Source organism: Micropterus salmoides, unplaced genomic scaffold (genome assembly GCF_014851395.1).
Source record: "Micropterus salmoides isolate LMB-PRFRI ecotype aquatic unplaced genomic scaffold, ASM1485139v1 Ms_hic_scaffold_1097, whole genome shotgun sequence".
Classification (NCBI taxonomy): Eukaryota; Metazoa; Chordata; class Actinopteri; order Centrarchiformes; family Centrarchidae; genus Micropterus; species Micropterus salmoides.
The window spans coordinates 706-12,455 of NW_024040149.1; the positions used below are offsets into that span (position 1 = coordinate 706).

At 40.1% G+C, this 11,750-nt stretch overlaps 1 pseudogene; it reads left to right on the forward strand.

The window, feature by feature from the left end:
- The first annotated feature begins 1,002 nt into the window (after positions 1 to 1,002).
- On the forward strand, positions 1,003 to 7,841 carry LOC119896833 (annotated as a pseudogene).
- Positions 7,842 to 11,750: the final 3,909 nt, after the last annotated feature.

An 11,750-nucleotide genomic window follows, 5' to 3' on the forward strand; every position in this document is an offset into this window, starting at 1 on the left:
TGCTCTGGAATATTTTCATGACTTGAATATACCTTATAAATAAAAACACATATTTGAGTGACATTATTATCAAAAACAGTATTGCATATGGCAATATTGCTATATAGAAAAGATTTTAATTAATTTTTCAGCCCAACCTATTATCTGTTTATAGAAACAGTCTTGTCAAGGACTTTTAAATGTCAATACATCTTATTTAGTGGTATTTATGCAAATCAGTTAAACTGACTCGTGCATATATTATACAATAGTAGTACAAGTAAATAGTAAATATCCCTCCTGGTGGCTTCCAATAAAGAAGCTGAAAGTAATTTTCAGCTAAATCAACGTATTTCATACAGTCAGCCTCAGACAGTGGAATCTACTTTACAGTATTTTATCCCACATTCTGCCACTAATGTGAATTTCAAAATGTACACCAAAAACACCTAAAGTAAAATCAACTGTGGGAGAACTGCTTGTCATCAAGAACAGTTTCACTGCATGTTAATATTAAAAAAAATCAAATGGCAGTTTTTTGCTTTGAAAGCTGTGTCGCAGTGGAGCAGAACAACACTAGGTGATTTTCATGAAGCTCCACCACGAGGTATTGTGAATAAAATGGACAGTTTCCAGCACAGGTGTCAGGACTTTTCTAAGTTTAGCTTTTTGGACACCAGTTTCTCTGATTTGATGATTGACAACATTTTTGTTTTGTTACAGGGTAGATGCATGTGATTTGACCTCTTAGTGTGTTTTTGTTACATAAATTCCAAAGTAAATAAAAAACAACATAAGGATGTGAATAGAGGAACCACATACGTATATATGTAGGGAATGAGCTGCAACGTGTGAGCCGTGGCTTTGTCACCACTAATATAATGTGTTATAGAGAATGTGTTAATCTCCACAGAGAGGAGGAGACGAGGAGTCATGTTTCTGTGGAGGAGCAGCCGTCCTGCTGTGCTTTGTGTCAGGACGTCCTGAAGGATCCAGTCTCTACCAGCTGTGGACACTGGTTCTGCAGACAGTGCATCACCTTATACTGGGACCAGTCTGCTTCACCAGGAGACTCCTCCTGTCCCCTTTGTGGAGAAAGATCCAGATCAAGAGCTGGACTGCAGACAGCCGGTCAGAGCAGCTCTGTACAAAGTAAGACTGGACACCTGTCTGCTGATGTTGTCATGTTTGAAAACACTACTTGTTGTTTTTGTTTGTGACATTTGTTGGTGTCATGCAGCGCGGCTATTTAAGATCTAATATTTTGTTAGTTTCTATGATAATGCCCCCCGTCTTTGCATTAACCAATCAGAATGTTCTCAATCATGTTCTGTGACTTGTTGAATAAGCAACCAAGCGGGTGCAAGTGTTTAAAAAGCTCTTGATAAGCTGGCTGTCACGAGCCCCAGCTATGTTGCCAGTTTAATAAATATAAGCAGAACAGCAAAAGAGGTTCTGGCAATGACATGAGTGAGGGAGAATCCGATGGGGGAGAGAGAACGGCAGCTCATTATTGTCTGTGTGAGAGACAGAGAGAGAGAGAGCGCTCTGTTTTTTAAATTCTCACAGCGTAGGCTAACTAAAACAGCAAGTTAAATATTACCAACATTTTGTTTGATGGACGGTGAGGACAAACACATACAGTATAACAATTGGTGTAGCTTTTACTCATTGGAGAGCGCTGAGAGAAGAAAATGGACTGAGTGCAGACACTATGTTGCGTTACTGCCCTTAGATAAGTTGGTCATTGTAAAATATTTAGAGTAGGCTATGTAGCTATTTTTTAGACTACCTAAATTATGGATTATGGAACTGTGGAAATTCCTCTGTATTTCTGAACACGAGCCTGGTGTGAGCTCACCTGCGTTGTGTAGTTTGGTGCCTCTTTGAGTCTTTACAACCTTACGTATTTTGGTATGCTATAAACCATTTTATTCTCCGCACCAATGGAAGGCTTTTATTGTGAAGCAGCTATAGGAAATGTAGTGTGTTTGTCACAGAGATTTGCAGTGCTTTCTTAGCGGCGCTATTCAATAAAAACAGGTCAACAAGAAATTCATATATTTAGCATCATTTGGTCAGTGTATCAGGTAATATTGCAGGGAGGAGAACAGTGGTGAGCTGTTCAGATGAAGAGCTGCAGCTGCATTCTGTCACCTCTGCTGTCAATCAAACACGTACACCAACACACAGTCAGAGGCTGAGAAAAGAAGCATTATTTCTGAAGCTCCCCAAACTGGACTTTATAAGCTTTACTTTTCTGTATATTCTATAATGATCACTTTTATTTAGAATGAAAAAAAAATCACCTGACTGTCAAATTTTCTTTGTTTTGTCATTTTTCTCTTCCTTAGTGAGTCTTGGTCTGCGGGAGGTTTTAGATGAACATAAGATCAATCTGAGGACGAGATGTGAACGTGTGACTGAAGGAAGTGATGAAACAGGAAGTGGAACCCCCCTCAACAGGATCTACACTGAGCTCTACATCACAGAGGGACAGAGTGAAGAGGTTAATACCCAACATGAGGTGAGGCAGCTTGAGACAGCTTCCAAGATGGAGACCCTCCATGAAACTCCAATCAAGTGCCACGATATCTTTAAAGCCTTACCTGGCCAACAGAGACACATCAGAGTGGTTCTGACCAACGGCGTCGCTGGTGTTGGAAAAACCTTCTCAGTGCAGAAGTTCACTCTGGACTGGGCAGAGGGCTTGGAAAACCAAGATATCAGTCTGCTGGTTCTGCTCTCATTCAGGGAGCTGAACTTGATCAAAGATGAGCAGTACAGTCTTCTCACGCTGCTCCATGTTTTCCATCCAACATTACAGAAGGTCCCAGCAGAGAAGCTCGCTGTCTGTAAACTGTTGTTCATCTTTGACGGCCTGGATGAAAGCAGACTTTCATTGGATTTCCACAACAATGAGGTTGTGTCTGATGTCACACAGAAGTCATCAGTCAACTTGCTGCTGACAAGCCTCATCAAGGGGAATCTGCTTCCCTCGGCTCTCGTCTGGATAACTTCCCGACCTGCAGCAGCCAATCAGATCCCTCCTTCATGTGTTGACAGGTTAACAGAAGTACGAGGCTTCACTGACGCCCAGAAGGAGGAGTACTTCAGGAGGAGAGTCAGTGATGAAGAGCTGTCCAGCAGAATCATCTCACACATCAAGACCTCCAGGAGCCTCCACATCATGTGTCTAATCCCAGTCTTCTGCTGGATCACTGCTACAGTTCTGGAGCACATGTTGACTACAGACCAGAGAGGAGAGCTGCCCAAGACCCTGACTGACCTGTACTCACACTTCCTGCTGGTTCAGATAAAGAGGAAGAAGCAGAAGTACGATGAGGGACATGAGACGAGTCCACAGGAGCTGATGGAGGCTGACAGCAATGTTCTTCTTAAACTGGGGAGGCTGGCGTTTGAACAGCTGGAGAAAGGAAACATCATGTTCTACCAAGAAGACCTGGAGCAGTGTGGTCTTGATGTCACAGAGGTCTCGGTGTACTCGGGAGTTTGTACAGAGATCTTCAAAAGAGAGAGTGTGATCTTCCAGAAAACAGTCTACTGCTTTGTTCATCTGAGCGTTCAGGAGTTTCTGGCTGCAGTTTACATGTTCCACTGTTACACCAGCAGCAACACAGAGGTGCTGGAGGACTTCCTGGGGGGAAAATATGTTGATTCAACCTTGGATGTCTTCTTGATGGGAGCAATCATGAAATCCCTTGAAAATAAAAATGGCCACCTGGACCTGTTTGTTCGCTTTCTTCATGGCCTCTCTCTGGAGTCCAACCAGAGACTCTTAGGAGGCCTGCTGGGTCAGACAGACAACAGTCCAGAAATTATCCAGAAAGCCATCAATAACCTGAAGAAGAAGAAGAAGAAGAAAAAAAAAAGATGAACATAACAGCCTCTCCTGACAGAAGCATCAACATCTTCCACTGTCTGATGGAGATGAACGACCACTCACTACATCAAGAGATCCAAGAGTTCCTGGAGTCAGAGAACAGATCAGAGAAGGAACTCTCTGAGATCCACTGCTCAGCTCTGGCCTACATGCTGCAGATGTCAGAGGAGGTTCTGGATGAGTTGGATCTGATGAAGTACAACACATCAGAGGAGGGACGACAGAGACTGATTCCAGCTGTGAGGAACTGCAGAAAGGCTCAGTAAGTCCAGATGTGATTATCGACATTGTAAAGCAAAGTAAAGCTGAAACCATGAGTATTAAAGTAAAGATACACACTTTACACATATGTAAACTATAAAAGTTAGTGACACAAGTATCTTCTATCATCTTCTAACTATCTTTCTTTGGGTGATGGAGGCTTTATACAAATCCAGCCGGAAAACTTGAGGATTTAAGAGTTTGTGTTGAAAATGTTTTGACAGTCCTCATTTTTTACAGTGTATATAGTGTCTGCAGTCTGTTTCTATACTGTGTCTGTTTATTGTTCTGTTTATATACAGACACACAGACATCTAATACCTGTGATCTGCTGGAACTAACGTCTCTGGTAGGATTTGAATGGACTGAACTAAACTGGTAAATTCAAAAGCTAGTTTAGTAATGTTCACCGATAGAGAGCATTTTTAAAGCTTAATATGAGAAATTATATCACCATTTGAAAACAGTAATATTAAAGTCACGATATGCAGAGAAAACAGCAGCACAGCAGCATTTCCAGTGTTTTTTATTGAATTTGCAGCCACAGTCTTTGTGTATTTAGCAGCTGGTTTCTTCAGACAGAACCTCATTACACTGCTCAGCTGATAAGATGGCCTCCAGGTTCATTCTGCCAGTGAGGGAGAGCTCAGGAGCTTTAGTGCATTTCTACCGCACTTTGTAACCACAATATGACACATGTTCACATGTACAGTGATTTGTGATAGTGATAGACACTTTATCTAAAGCAGTAATTTGTGGTTCATCATGTTGCTCACAGACTCCTCAACATGTGGACAGGAGGAGCTCAAGTTTCAAACCACAAACCTTGTGATACATGCTTGATCAGCTCAGGCTACTTTAAGCTTTATATTCTCTGTCATCACAGGCTTTCTCACTCTGGACTCTTAGAGACTCACTGTGAAGTCGTGGCCTCGGCTCTGAAGTCCAACCCCTCCCATATGAGAGAGCTGGACCTAAGCTACAACATCAACCTGCACGATTCAGGAGTGGAGCTGCTGTCTGCTGGAATGGAGAGTCCACACTGTAGACTGGAGACTCTGGGGTCAGCTAATGTATTTTGCTTTTGCTTAAATCCATGACCAAAGTTCTAAATTTCCTTCAGTTCTCTCATTTCTGGGTTTGTCTGAGCACAAATCACAGTAGCTCTTTTTTTAAAGTTTGTCAGTCTGAACAGTTTGGCTACGAATTTAGTCTGAACCCAAACTGGATTCATGTTATTAAGCAAACTGTTTATCCTTCAGTGTTCAGGAAAAAAAAGAACAAAATCTGGCATTTGTTAATTCACATGAACCTTTATTTAACTGACAAAAGTTAGAATTTCATGCCTGCAGTACACTCAGCAAAAGTTGGGGGAGAGGCATGTTAACATTCACCTTAATTTTTAATAACACTTAATAATAATAATAATACCACTGTGCTTGCTGTTGTCCAATTCTCCTCTTCATGATACGCCATACAGTACATTTTCAATAGGAGACAGATCTGGACTTGACATGCACTCTGTGTCTACGAAGCCTTGCTGTTGTAGCCTGTGCAGAATGAGGGCTGGCTGTGTGTCCTGCTGTGTAAGCATGGATGTCGATGGAAAAGACACTGCCTTTATGGCATATGTCCCTCTAAAATCCAAATATATGCCTCTGCATCAGTGGTACCTTCACACACATGCAACTTTCAAGTGACAAACAATTTTCTCACAATTTTTGGCACAAAGGAGTGAGCCACAAAACACATCCTTACTTGCTGAGCCTTGGCAGATGCTACTTTTATATCCAATCATGACATCTCACCTTTTTTTTCCAATTAGCCTGCTTATTGTGGAGTCTTCTAAACAGTTGAATATGCTGTGAACATTTCAATCTTAATTTAACTCTGTCCCAACTAGTTGAGTGTGTTGCAGGCATGAAATTCTAACTTTGTTTATATTTACAAAATACAATTACGCTGGTCAGTCAACTATTGAAAATCTTTTTTTTGTACTTTTGTCAGTTAATGAAGATTCACATGAATTCACAGATTTGCCATTTATTGCATTTTGTTTAAATATAATTGTTTAAATAATTTTCTGGAAATTTGTATTCATAAAAAGTGCAGTGGTTGAAAGTAACGAAGTACGAATACTTTGTTACTGTACTTAAGTATTTTTTTTTCCATATTTACTTTAGTATTTTTAGTTGTTGCAACTTTTTACTTACACTTCGCTACATTTCTAAGCCAAAAATCGATATCGTTATATTCTGCAGGAGACCTCATTACATTATTAGCATGCGCTGCATGCTAATAATGTAATGAGAAGCCGCCTAGGCCAAGATTTAATACTTGGCTTGCACATAAATACATACTGTCATGCACATACATACATACACACTTTACCTAATGAATTGCTGCCTTAGTGAAGAAATAAATTCAATGTCTACTACTTGTACTTTAAATGTAGTGATTATATATTTTATTGCAAAATTAAGCAAGGGCAAGCATACAACCTAAACTGATTAAAACTTGAGTAAACTGATAAAATCTCTAAAATTCAAAACCTGATTATGATAGCTGAGGTTGAGTGTTTTCTTTTTTGGAGAGAAAGGGAGGGGAAGGAGTCGTCCTGGCCAAGGAGATCTTTCCTCTTCTGCGGATCTTTAGAGTCTTGTAGAAACTCGAGGCTTTGTCCAAAGCCCTCAAATTGTCTCCAAAAGTCTTCAGTCTTCGTTGCAGTTAAGTGAGAGAAAAATTTCGGAATCCGATGATTCTTCAGTTGGTTTGGTTACCCTCTGTGGCTCGATCTCTTGAAGTCCCCTGAAGAAAACTTTGAAGTATTCTCTAGTTGTTTGCTGTTCAAATCCCCAACTCTTTTCTTAGGCTCTTGGTCCGGCACGGTGATGGTCTTGCTCCGAGTCCAATGCCTCTGAGATCTGCCGAGGAATAACACCGATCTATGTCTGACTCATTGTCATGATGTCTTCACCCAAACTTAGTGACCATTTGCATGTTGTTATTTAATCTTTACCCTAATTCTCCTTACTTTAAACCATATTATTTATTTTACAATCGGAAGATCAATTAATTTTATTAATCTTCAATATCAATGAGATGTCCTGATTTTCAATCATCATCATGTAATTTTTATAACAAATATCTTTCTTTTAATCTCTATTCAATATATTGCTTATAGCATTGTTAAGCTCTGTGTTTTGCAGATGGAAGTATGTTGCACTTCCCTTTTCTCACTCACTGTTGTTACTAAAGGGAGAAAGGCTCCAGTTTTCTTCTTTGCGACCTGATAGCAAGAGCGTTGGGATCTCAACTTATTTGACAGTAGGTATATGTGCGCGAGGTGAGGATTTGCCTCTTAGAGCTTCCACGGTGACAACATTGTTGTCTCTGATGAGGACTCCACTCCAGGGCTTAGCACAGACACGGTACAGGACCAGGCTCGAGGCAAAGTAGAGGAGGGCGGGCCACAAGGGTCTGAGGAAGGAGAGGTAGAGGACAGGGAGGACGAGGTGCAAGCCAAGGAGCACGTATTCTGGGACCTACATTGAGCTTCACACTCCGGCATATGAACAGGTATATATACAGTATACATATATACATGTATATTATAATGTTAGTATATTATCTCCTAGTGTACTTTTCTCAGTGTTTCCCCCTGAGCACTTTGGGTGTCAAAAATAAAGTGCTATATAAATGTAATCCAACACTATTTATATTACTTTTTACTTGTTGTTTACTGATTACACCACCGCTAACTACAGCTCTGCTTCAGCCATCGCCTCATCTGTTATGTATGTTGACCTGGTGTGTAATGTGGACACACAAGTCTTGTTAGAGAACAACAAAGCCCTGTTCATTAAAAATATCTAATGATGTTGATGAATGTTCTGTCCAATTACACCAATATTTCCAATTTGGGATTCTAACATCTATATATTCCTTTACAGGCCAGAATTCAAGTACTGTGAACAACATCCAGACTACTGTGTTTTCATGAACCACACATGGCTGATCTTCCAGACCCAGGAAAGGGTAACATAGTTCAGTCATGCAGCATACAGACAGTTTGTAGAGTGGCAATGTGGAGCACTTGGTCACAGGGTTGAGATACCAAGTGGCTGCTTTTTTAAATAAAACACTGAAAATGATAAATGCCTTTTCTTTACACTTCTTTACAGCATAACAATAAAGCAACTACATTTATGTCTTATGTCTCAAATAATGACAACCAAATATGATAGAACACTTGTTTATTGTTATAATTATACTAATACTACAACCTGTATCACAAATAGATCATTTTAAACATCATTAAAAAGAAATATATACAGGAAGAAAGGCAAGGTGTGTCCAGAGGAATCTGGTTATGAAGACAGTTCAGACTTTGTGATATATTAAATCATCTCCACAGCTGCTACATGCAATCACCTCTCTGACATGATTACCACATTACAAAACCAACCGTATTATATTTTTTGTTGTACATTTTGCTGTATCTATCAATACAGTTGGGGCAGGGACACCTGACTGAACCCCATGTTGACGGGGATCATCAGGTCTCCTGGCTCTGCTTATAGGCATCTCCTCAGTAGGAGACATCTCCTCAGTAGGAGACAACTGTCCGAGGAGTAGGATGGCACTCTGGAGGTCTGCCATTTAAATGTAGTCTTTCTCCCCTTCCTGGACTTTTTGTTGTACACCTTGCCGTACCTGATAATACAGAAAGAAGTATCAGCTTAGTGAAAAGTTTGTAATACCTGACATTGTTCTTATACAGTAGTTAGCATTACCATATAAAATGCAATATTCAAAATCTGTATTCCTCATACTTTTTGAATATTTTTTGACTCATCACTAATAAATGTATTGAGTAAAATGCATAGGAGTACCTACTAATGCAATATACTAAATGGTGTCATCAGCTTTTCTCCTGGCTGGACTGTGGACATGGTGGTTGTGATCCAGGCCAGCCACCATGGATCAGTGTACAACTGCATGCGTCTATTTTTACACACAAAATAGTTTTTGCACATTTGCGGAACATTTCCTGTCAATTTGCAGGTCAAATTACATTTGGGACTTCCTTTTTACGAATTTGTGGAATATTGTCAGATCTATAAACAGAGATCTGTAAGTGTGAGAGCAGCGGTACACCAGCAGCTGGCGGTAGTCATCTGTAGGAGACAACAACTTCGACTTCTGCTGGACCACTGGACTCTACTCTGTCTAAAGTTTTTTGTACAAGTGTATATACTGTAGTTTACTGTTGAACACTTTATCACTGAGTGCAGTGGCAGGGAGCAGAGGTGTGGACACAAATGCAGACAACGGCAAAGAGAATGCAGTTCAAACCAAAGATTTACTAACCAAACAAAAACAGGCTCACGTGGAAGCACAAGGAAAAAAGTCCAAACAAAGCTGAATCCAAACAGGTAAATCAGTAATCCAATCAGGCAGAGAAGTAATTCAACAGACAGAGAAATAATCCCATCAAGGAGAACAGAGAACAGCAGAACACTCAACAATGAGAACATAACAAAGACTTAAAAGAACAAGCAAACATTTAAACACCAGGTAATGAGCAGGGCGGGACCACGACCAGGTGGAGGACATGAGGTAATTAGACAGAACACAGACACACAGGAAGGCAGATCATAGGGGGAGTAGACAGAACCAGACCAAAATGCACAAACACAACTGATCATCAAAAGGCAAATTAAACACAACAGGAAAAAAGCACACAAAACTAAACACTGTCAAAAAAAAAATCACCAGACCGAGAACAAAAACCAACACTTAGCAGACTAACTACAATCTAACAAGCAGCAGACAAATACTGGATAACAGAACACAAAGCAGACAAGACCAAATAATACAAACAGAACCAAGAGTGAATACCAAGACATAAACTAAGACACAGAACTAAAATGCAAATGAACAAAAGAATAAACATGGTTTCAAAGAAAAACACAAAACCCCAAACCAAAACAGACTAAACAAGGAAAAAATAAGAGCACAAAAAACTTTTAAATGCCTAAATGGCCTTGCCCCACTTTACATCTCTGAGCTGCTACACCCCTATACTCCCACTCGTTCTCTCAGGTCAGACGATCAACTGCTCCTTGGTGTGCCAAAAACAAAGCGCAAGCTCAGAGGGGCCCGTGCTTTTACTGCTTTTACTGCACCGCCACTTGCGGAGCTCCTCAACTCCGAAAATATTCAAGCATTTTTGTTCCGCCATCACTTCTCTAAAACTGTCAAAATTCCAAATCTACATAGCTGATTTCTCACATCAAAACTTCTCAGAAGTGGATTTAGTGATGAAATTCCATACAAAAACTGTAAAACTTTTTGCTGGTCTCTGTCTGGTGCACAATGATGATGCAGTGAATAGTGAATATTCTCTCTGACCAATCAGCAGTCTGTTGTGTTTTCACGTTACATTTTAGTATCCCTCAGCTCGCTTGGAACCTTGACGGAGCTGAAGTGATATGAAAAAAAGTACCTGGAAGCAGGTACAGGTACAACATTTCTACAATGGAAAACCAAACAAAGGCGAGTTGAGCCAAAGGGCCTCCGCTCAGACTAGCTTGGTTTGAAGGCGTGCCTGACCCCGCCAGCTGCTTGGCAAGCTTTATGACGCATTTATTGTGATGTCACAAGTAAAGAAAGTGAAGGGCTGGACTACAAACGAGCTGTTTTCAAGCGGTTCAGAGCAGTGCTTTCTGTGGGAGATGGGAACTCCCTTTGGGCTGGACTAACTCAATAAACGAGAGGGAAAAAGCCAAAAAGCATAATACCACCTCTTTAATGAGATCTCGTTTTACCTTTTTGTATTTTACAGTTTTTAAGATTCAAAAATTATAAAGCAACAACACAGCAGTGTGAGCTGTGCTTGGTTTCTTACTGTCAAATTTGGCAGCAAGTCTTCTTTTCATATAAATAATGCTAAAAACACAAAAGTCCTGTTGGGTTCAGGTGTTTGGAGTTTTCTAAACTTCTACATTCTAAACCTTCTTCAGCTCTGAACAGATTATTACACACTGAATGATTTCAAGCAGGAAAATTGTCTTCTAAAGTTACATCATTTATTCTTTATTCAGGTTGAGGAGCTGCTTTTTGTCAGCGACCAGCTGTGCTTCTCTGGCTTTAGCTCTGAAGTCCAACCCCTCCCATCTGAGAGAGCTTGACATGAGTGAAAACAACCTGCAGGATTCAGGAGTGAAGCTGCTGCTGTGTGGTTTTCTGGAGGGTCCAGACTGCAGACTGGAGACTCTGAGGTCAGTTCACTGATTGTAGATTGTGTTTACTTGAAAATTTAATCTAATTTATGTTCATACACGACTTACATCCATAAAGTTGTACATTTCCTTATGTTCATATTTTCATATTTCTTGTACAAAATTTAGTCTCCAGTCACAAAAGAGTTGCATGTGTGTGAAGCAGAGGTGGAAAGAGTACTAAAATATTTTACTTAAGTAAAAGTACTGTTACATTGATGAATTTGTACTTAACTACAAGTAAAGTTACTGTTATAGAAATCTACTCAAGTAAAAGTAAAAAGTAGCTCATTTAAAATTTAACGAGTAAAGTTACTGAC